Source organism: Agelaius tricolor, unplaced genomic scaffold (genome assembly GCF_023055355.1).
Source record: "Agelaius tricolor isolate 1412-34295 unplaced genomic scaffold, bAgeTri1.0.p SCAF_59, whole genome shotgun sequence".
Classification (NCBI taxonomy): domain Eukaryota; kingdom Metazoa; phylum Chordata; class Aves; order Passeriformes; family Icteridae; genus Agelaius; species Agelaius tricolor.
The window spans coordinates 700,491-707,987 of record NW_027269319.1 but is presented as its reverse complement, the minus strand read 5'-3'; positions in this window follow the sequence as shown (position 1 = coordinate 707,987).

Sequence of the window (7,497 nt, the reverse complement as noted above, 5' to 3'; positions counted from 1 at the left end):
GCAAGACTGTTCCAACAACGACAGGACCTCCTGGATCCTGTGCGGCCCTGGCTGTGTGAGAGGCTGGAGGGAATATTCCAGGACCAGTGGTGGCTGGTACAAGTTGCACAGAGCAACATCCTGCATGGTCTCTGCCTCCATGGTCTGAATGTGGAGAACTTGGTCCGGACACTGCAGAACTGCCTTGGGGAACACACAGCACTGCTGGTCCATGACCTCATCACTGTCATTGTGGCCAAGTGCAATGATGAAGCCCAGAGGGTGCTGCTTTTCAGCATTGGCAGGGAGGAGACTGACAGCCCTGTGGCCAGGGCCAGCTCCAGCTCCATGTCCAGCAGCTCCAGTTCCAGCAGCTCCTGGGAGAGGATTTCTGCCAGTGTCCCAGCAGGATCAAACGTGGAGGAGGAAGCAGGAGGAGCAGAGGCCGCCCTCCAAGGGGGTCCCAGGCACTGCCCACCTGCGCCCATTCCCACAGAGAGGGACAAGTCCCAGGAGGAACCAGAGCAGGCAGTGGTGGCAGGTCCATCTGCCCAGGGCAGCATCTGCAGCCAGGGGCAGGGCTGGGACCAGTCTCACAGGGAGCCTCGGTGTGCCCGAAAGAGGAGAGCTCCCAGCCCCCAGGATTCTCCCCCACCCAGAAAGAGGCCAAGGCAGGCACCTGTGCAACCCTGCAGTCCTGAGGGGCTCTCATCAGAGGAAGAGATGAAACCTGGACCAAGCAAGCCTACAGCAACTTTGGGAAACAACTGTATCTTCCCAGGTCTTGCTTCCATGCAGTGCTTGGTGAAGTCCCTGCTGGGGCAGTTCTCTGGTGCTGGGGGGTCCAAGATCCCTCAGTAAGTGACAGAACATGACACACTGAAATGTGAGCACATTTGAAAATGTAGTCCCAGATACAGCAGTGGTGCTGGAATGAAGAAGTTAACTTGAATAAATGAACCTTTTATACTCTTATACGGTAGCTGATAATTTTGTTATATTACACTGTAATTATTGAACTGCAAGGAGTTCGTTCAGGGGGAATAATGCACAAGGAGTATGTGGAAAACTTGCTTTCCTAAATGGATGCTTTCTTCGTCTAGCTTGCTGAAAAGCAATTGCTGTAATTGAACTGCTTGGTAAAATTTATTACAAAGCATAGATTTAATAATGGCATATACAAAGCAAAATACAAATGTTGACAAAGAGTCTAATACTGTTCTATATACATTCTATGGTTGGGAAAAATTCTTCTGGTCATTTTTTCAGTCCCACAATTACAAAGCATGCTACAAAGCAAATTACAACTGAATATTTCAGATAATGAAAAAAAAAAGCAAAATAGCAGAAACAGTTACATTTGAGCTGCATTTTAGAAGCAGTGGTTTGCTTTATTGCTTAAGTTAGAGAAGAGAAATGAGAGGATCTGCATGTTAAAAAAAACCGTACGAGAACTGTGTAAATACATTCTGTTCCTCTCCCAAATGAATATTCTCATATTCAAAATATCATTGAAGACTGAAGCAAAAATTTCAAGCAACTTTATTTCTATCAACTGTATTAAAACATTAATAAGAGCATTATTGGTCTGGATTAACAAGGGTCTCAATGAATTGTAAATTTTGCACATTCTGATACAACAGGTGTCACAAAATGTTACTTCCTTCAATAAGTCAGATTTTTTTAAAGAGTTCAACACAGGCTGAATTAAGTTTGAGTCTGGGGTTTTTTTTCCTCTCTAAAAAAAGAGGCTGAAAAAGCTCACATCTTTGTGTACTCAGTTCAAGGCAAACAGGCTCTGAGGGATCACTCAGCTACTACCAAAGCAAAGTCAGAGACTTTGGATTCTGAGCACTTCCAAAAAGATGTCCTTGATTTTCAGATTTTTAGGACAGAAAAAAATGTAATCAAAACAAAAATGAAATCAGTTGAATTTGGACACTGCTTTGCTCTCCATTAAACCACAAACCTAAATGCTATCCTTCTCATTAATACAAACACAGAAACACTGAAAGCCTTGGTTTGCAGAAAAAAGGAAAGGAAAACTGTCAGTACCAGTCACCTCATCATGATGAGAGCAGTCAGTGCTGGCAGTGCTGTGCTGCATTTAAATCTCCACCATTGCCTTGACTGGCTGCACTCAGATTCTACATCTCTGCCACCCAGGCAAGGCACTCCTCTCCCTCTCTCTGAGCTGCGAGAGTTATTTTAACACATGGGCCTGAGCTTCACAACTTCCTTGGAGCTGAGGATGTAACAGTTATGGGCAAAATGCAACTCTGTTAATGTTCTTTCTGACTCCTTGCATTGCCCTCATCTTCCCCATTCTCAGTGAACAAAGCTCAGACCTCTCTAAGGCTGAATGTGGGGAAGCAGAGTAATTTCTGCCAAGTCTGATCCCAACAAGAAAATTATCTACTGGGGTATATGAGGAAATTTCTTCTGCTGTTGTTCTTCAGGTAGTGAGAAACAGCTACTGCTTTCAACAAGAGGTTTATCACGAACAAATGCTTCTTATAAAATGTCTTAAAGGCTGTTGTGAGTTATGTATGTGTGTGTGTGCACATGTGTGTGCTGTGGAGGGACTGAGAACTGTACAAGGAAAACTTCTGTACATTTTCCATACAAATAAACTTTTATAAAGGCACAAGCTTACACAAATACAGTACTGACAAAATTGCCACAAGATGATTAGGTGGTTTAGTTCATCTGCTCGGAGTCAAGTTATTGCCACAAATCGGTTATATAAAAGTCCTTAACACCAATTAATCAATAAGAAGCAGGCAGCCTTTATTTAGCCAGGTGCACAAGGGGATATCTCCTCTGAAATACCACGCATGCTAATATAGAAAAACTTCTGTTAATGTATTATATTTTATGTACGTAATCATTGATTTTCCTGGAATAAACATACATCTCATAATCATTTTCTCCAAATTATTAAAGTGATTGTTCCACTCTGTCCACGTGATCTTCTGTCTCAAGGGTCTCTTTGTTGGTCCCTGGTGGTCAGTGACCCCCAAGTCATAACTGACCACCCAAAAATTGGGTACTTCTTTCCAAATTAGCAGAAAAGTTGGCATAACTGGGATGTTTACTCTCCTATTCTTCTTGGTTAATGTTCAACATGGTCCTAGAATAAGTATTGTGCAGTTCCACAGGCCGGTCATTTTTGAAGAATAAACATTGTATCAGCCCACCAGCTGCGCAAACAGCTCTTCATCTGGTAGAAAGGTTGATCATGTTGTGATAACTCTTGATTGAAAATACTAGTCTAATTTTTTTGTAATGCCACAATTCAATCAGAGCATTGGTTTTGTTTGGAGGTTGGCTGGGGTTCTGTTGGTTTTGGTTTGTTTTTTTATTTTAAGATGGGAGACTAGTGTTCTGCAGGCCAGACATTTTCAGCAACTAACCAGATTCTGGGAGTTCCTGTGTAGACCTAGAGAGGCTGTGCACTCTCCTTGCTTTGAGTTTTCAAGAGAAACTGGACAAAGCCCTGCGCAATCTGCCGTGGCTTATGCAGTGTTGAGGAGGAGGCTGGGATAAAGGCTTCCTGAGGTCCTTTCCCACCTCATTATGTGATTCCAGTGCACGACTTCAGTTTGAGTGTTCCTACCACAGTGGCAGACTCTGTTAAGTCTGGTCTAGCAGCAGCGAGTTCCATTCTCCTAGACTGCCCTTCGGAGTCTTTCACTACCCACGAGAGTAAAGGAGCTCGATGTAGGGAGTCAGGCTTGCAGGAGGATGCTCCTTGGCAATCAGGGACCCACTGCATGACTCAGAGTGATATCAGCCCATTGTGAGATGCTCTGCCCAGGGGAGAGGAGCTAAGCATCCTCACCTGGCTATAATCTGGGGTTTGGGACACAACAAGCTGCCCTTACCCACTGGTTTCCAGAACCACAAGAGCTACCAGATATTTTCTACGGGATCTCCACTTCCACAAGACCATTTCATTGGGACTGCTACCACCACCATAACTAGCAGGGTGTCAGGTTGTATTTTGACTCTGTCAGTAGTTTTTCTTTTGTATTATTGAATGTATTTTTCCCCTTTTCCTAATAAATTGTATTTTTGAGGTGGAATCTTTCACTGGTTTTGCTTTCAAACCAGAATTAAATGACATGAGGTTTTAGCATTTTACAGTAACAGAGTTATCTTCTGGTCCATCAACATGTAGCTCACATTTATTTACTTAACTGAATCTTGGGGGTTAGAGTTAGCAGTTGGTCACAAGTACTGCACTGAGAACTAGAGTTTTTCCTTTCAGTGTCTGAATACCTGTAGTAATGATAACAATGTTCTGCAGGTACCTAGAGTTTTGCTTGCTTAACAAATAAACTATTAAAAAGAAAGCAGGAAGAATGGTGGACCTTCAGTGTAGTGAATGTGAACACAGGTTTCAAATATGTGATCGTTTTACAAAGTGAATTTGATGTTAATTGATTTGGGTTAGGGGAGTAGAATAATACAACAGGAAAAACAGTCTTTATGAACCAAAATAAAAATGTGTGAGAAGTAATGAGAGTGGTCACTATTAATCAAGTTCAAAGTATGACATAGTGCTGCTGAAATGGTGAGTGTAGAGCTGTAATGAGATTCCAATGGAAAAGCAGTGTGGAGTCTCATTTGGAAAGTCCTTCAAGCAAAGACAAAGAAAACCACAGAGAAAGAAAAAAACTTTAAAAGAGAAAGGTTGCTAATCTTACAGTGACAGGACAGAGGGCAAAAATTACTCTCCAATCACATTCACTTGCCAATTTAAAATATACTGGAATTAAACCCTTAGGATTTAAAAATGGTAAAATCAGAGATGTTAGAACTGGTTGCAATATAATAATAGATTTCTTTGTTATGAGTATATGTAACATTTGGAAACTATTCACCAGGGACTGTGTCACCAACTGTTTTCCAATTAAAAAAAACAATCTGCTCTCTTCAGCAGTAGTTGAGAGATTATATCTTTTTAAATGAACATTTAGACATTTAATTAGAAGATAAAAATGGCTGTTTTGAAGAAAATACTCATGAAAATTTTACACATCCAAAGCAGAATGTCAGTAATTAACAAATCCTAATGAAAACAAAAATCATCTGGAATAAGCCAGTCCAGACATAACTAAATGACCAAATAACCAGCTAACCAATCAAAGAACCCATAGACAGACAAACTGAAGACACTGAGCTATCTGAAGCTGTTTTCAGGGCATTGCCAGCTGTTCCTGCCTAGTTGGTGACTTCTGGTGACCTTTCCAGACCTGTCTCCATGGCTACGGCTGCTCCTTGGGCTGGTCCTGCTTTTCAGAATGAATTTTGATTCCTTATTTTAAGCAGGATTTCTGCTTATAGATCTATTTACTCAGTTTGATTTCTGCTTTGTCCTAATCCATTTCTCTCTCATTGAGGGGAGGCATCTTGGGGGGGAATTGTGTCAAAAGCCTTACAGAAGTCCAGGTAAGTCAGCAGACAGCTCTGACACATCTTCCAAGATAAGCAAGTGGTGCACAGCACCCACTTTCTCAGAAGCTCTTCCACCATCACAGCAAGATTTCCTGTGTGAGGAGGTGTTGCCAAAATGGTCCTGGGGCTCCAGAGGCTCTCAGCTGATGGTGGGGTGTGGGGGTCAGGCAAGGACATTAGAAGGAGGAGGAAGTAGGAACTTTGTCAGAGAAATAGAATTTATTTACTTTTTCTTGGTTAAAGGGTTCCTGGGATCTCTCTAGCGCCACCATCAGAGCGGCCTCTTGCTGGGCTAAAGAGAATCCTGGGATCTGGGGGCTCTCCTGTTTCGGACACGCTGGGGATCCCTGAGAGAGTGGTTCCTGCCCTGGCCAGGAGCAGAGGGGCTGCAGATGCTGCCCTGGGCAGATGGACCTGCCACTGCTGGTTGCTCTGGGTCCTCCTGGGGCTGGTCCACCTCTGCAGGGTCAGGCATGGGTTGGGGACAGCTGTGACTCCCTTGGAGGCTGGCCTGTAACATTCCAGGTTCCTCCTCCATGTTGAAGCTTGCAGAGCCAGTGGCAGGAGTCCTCTCCTGCAAGCTAGTGCAGTTGGAGCTGCTGGAGCTGGTGCTGGCCACAGGCCTGTTGTCCTCTCTGGTGTGATGGAAGCGCAGCAGCCTCTGGGCCTCCTCGCTGCACTGGCCCACAAGGGTGCTGATGATGCCATGGACCAGTGGTGCTGTGTGCCCGCTGAGGAGAGGCTGCAGCACCTCCACCAAGGCCTCTGCATTTGGACCATGGGCACAAAGGCTGTGCAGGATGGAGGCCTCTGCAGCCTCTGCCCTCCACCACTGGTCCCCATAGATTTCTGCCAGCCTCTCACACAGCCAGGGCTGCACAGGATCCAGGAGGTGCTGCTGTTGTTGGAACAGTCCTGCCCACACCCGGGGCAGAAGGCTACCTACAGGCTCTGGCTCTGCAGCTCCCTGCTCAGCTTGGGACAGTGTTCCCTGTGGGGAAGACGGAGGAGACATGAAAGGGCCATGAGGGCTATGGAGGAGACATGAAAAGGCCATGGAGGCTATTTTCAGCAAGGTGGAGGAGAGCTCTCCCTGCCTGTCTGTTGGTCTCTGGTGACTCTTCAGGACAGCTGATAGCAAATTGTATGTAGTCCTGTCCACCCCGCTCAGAAAACCTGACAGTCTCTAGTGGACTGCTGCAGAGAGGGCACGCTGGATTTCTTTTCGCCCACCGCAGGATACAGCCCAGGCAGAACTGGTGGTGACAGGGCAGAGCAGAAGCCACATCATTCTGAGTGTCCTGGCAGATGGGGCAACTCCACTCTGTCTCCGTGGCCATGTCTGCCTGTGGCAGCAGGAGGGGAGAGATGATGACCAGGCATGCTTGGCAGGAGCCAAGGATCAAGCCAGTCTGAACCCAAGCTCGGCTGGCACCAAAATTCAAGTAGTGAAGGATGAGACCTCATATCCATCCCCCAGTGATGTCACAATCCACCACTCAATGGTGGATGCCACAGAGGGACATCTAGCCCCTGAATATAAACAGAAAGGAGTGCAAGGTCACAAACCACTCCCACATGACATCATGATCCACCACCCAGCAATGTTATCCTCTATGATAACAGAGGATAATCCAGTGACATCACAATGGGACGTCATGGCACACCTTCATTCCCTCACACCTCGGCACACAGGTCTGGGACTACTGGCAGACATTGCCATGGAGAGAGACATGGGAGGCCAGCAGCCAGGCTGGGTAAGTGCCCTGAAAATAGCCCCCCTTGCCCAGTGCTCCTGGGTGGCCTCATGCCCAGGGGCTGGGCAGGACCAATCAATTGAAAACAGCATCTTCCAGACTCTGTGTGGCCCTGGCTGAGACAAAGGCAGGATGGAATACACTGGGGCAGCTAGTGGCTGGCAGGGGATGTGGAGAATAGCAACCTCACAGTACAGTGGCAGAGACGCAGGAAGAAGCCGGCACACTGGAAGCCACCCCCACCAAGGCTCCTAGCAAACCCCCTTCTGTGCCTGTTGCTGCAGAGCAGGACCAGCCC